At 44.0% G+C, this 1,862-nt stretch overlaps 1 long non-coding RNA gene across 1 annotated transcript; it reads left to right on the plus strand.

Annotated features, from left to right (window-relative positions):
- The first annotated feature begins 161 nt into the window (after positions 1–161).
- LOC140112418 (uncharacterized) lies at positions 162–1,862 on the plus strand. Its single transcript, XR_011852667.1, has 3 exons — positions 162–237; positions 415–453; positions 1,576–1,862. It is a non-coding gene; the product is annotated as an uncharacterized lncRNA (long non-coding RNA).

Raw genomic sequence — 1,862 nt, forward strand, 5'->3', positions numbered from 1 at the left:
ACAATGTATACAGGAAAGGTCCCATTCACTGACAGCAAGCAGAGCTACTGAAACACCTTCACTCACTTTCACACACATAACACTTGTAGAAGTTTTGGTTAGACAAGTTGCGTCTTCTTTTCCCCAGCAGGGGGCAGTATAACAGTGTGACCTTCTCCCCTACAGGACTGCACCAATACCCGATACCTGGCCGCAGGGTCTTCCAACGCCGTCAAACTGAGCAGGTTCTTCGACAAGGTAACATGGCTGATAACAGAGATCAATAGATTGGAGCACCCTCTGTACAGTCTCGCAGTTTGTGACTGCTATATTAAGTAAAGATGATAGGAGAGAGTAGTTATACTGCAGATAATTCGTTTCAGGGTCTGGGGGAAAGTTGGGTTTCTAACAGTCCTCCCATCTTCTGTGTTTCAGGTGATAGAGAAAAGATACTTCTCAAGGGATGGAAGTGCAGTAAGTTTCACCCCCCAAACACCCGTCCATCATGTGAGGCAACCCCACACCATATTATACCCCAGAGCTGCACTCACTATTCTGCTGCTAGTGCAGTCACTGTAGACACATGACATTACTTTTCCTGTACTGATCCTGAGTTACATCCTGTATTATACTCCAGAGCTGCACTCACTATTCTGCTGCTGGTGCAGTCACTGTGTACATACATGACATTACTTATCCTGTACTGATCCTGAGTTACATCCTGTATTATACCCCAGAGCTGCACTCACTATTCTGCTGCTGGTGCAGTCACTGTGTACATACATGACATTACTTATCCTGTACTGATCCTGAGTTACATCCTGTATTATACCCCAGAGCTGCACTCACTATTCTGCTGCTGGTGCAGTCACTGTGTACATACATGACATTACTTATCCTGTACTGATCCTGAGTTACATCCTGTATTATACCCCAGAGCTGCACTCACTATTCTGCTGCTGGTGCAGTCACTGTGTACATACATGACATTACTTATCCTGTACTGATCCTGAGTTACATCATGTATTATACCCCAGAGCTGCACTCACTATTCTGCTGCTGGTGCAGTCACTGTGTACATACATGACATTACTTATCCTGTACTGATCCTGAGTTACATCCTGTATTATACCCCAGAGCTGCACTCACTATTCTGCTGGTGCAGTCACTGTGTATATACATGACATTACTTATCCTGTACTGATCCTGAGTTACATCCTGTATTATACCCCAGAGCTGCACTCACTATTCTGCTGCTGGTGCAGTCACTGTGTACATACATGACATTACTTATCCTGTACTGATCCTGAGTTACATCCTGTATTATACCCCAGAGCTGCACTCACTATTCTGCTGCTGGTGCAGTCACTGTGTACATACATGACATTACTTATCCTGTACTGATCCTGAGTTACATCCTGTATTATACCCCAGAGCTGCACTCACTATTCTGCTGCTGGTGCAGTCACTGTGTACATACATGACATTACTTATCCTGTACTGATCCTGAGTTACATCATGTATTATACCCCAGAGCTGCACTCACTATTCTGCTGCTGGTGCAGACCTTATTTCTTCTCTTCTTTCTCTCCCTAGATGCCTGGATTCTCCGATAGGAAGCGTTTTGGATCCTTTAAGAGTCTTCACTATGACTGAGTTACTGACCTATCAGCTTTGCCTTTCAATAAGGACCTATATGGACAGTAACAACGGCCACATCTGATGTATCAGTCAAAAAGAGCCTGGAAGTTGGTCATGTGACCGGATCAACGGTGCCAAACTGGCAGATTGTTATTCATAAGAATTTTCTTGGTTCCGACCCCCGTGTGTTACATTGTATCAACTGGAATGTTCTATTGTAAATATTGTGATATTTACAATCA

The sequence above is a fragment of the Engystomops pustulosus genome, unplaced genomic scaffold (assembly GCF_040894005.1).
Source record: "Engystomops pustulosus unplaced genomic scaffold, aEngPut4.maternal MAT_SCAFFOLD_764, whole genome shotgun sequence".
Lineage (NCBI taxonomy): Eukaryota > Metazoa > Chordata > Amphibia > Anura > Leptodactylidae > Engystomops > Engystomops pustulosus.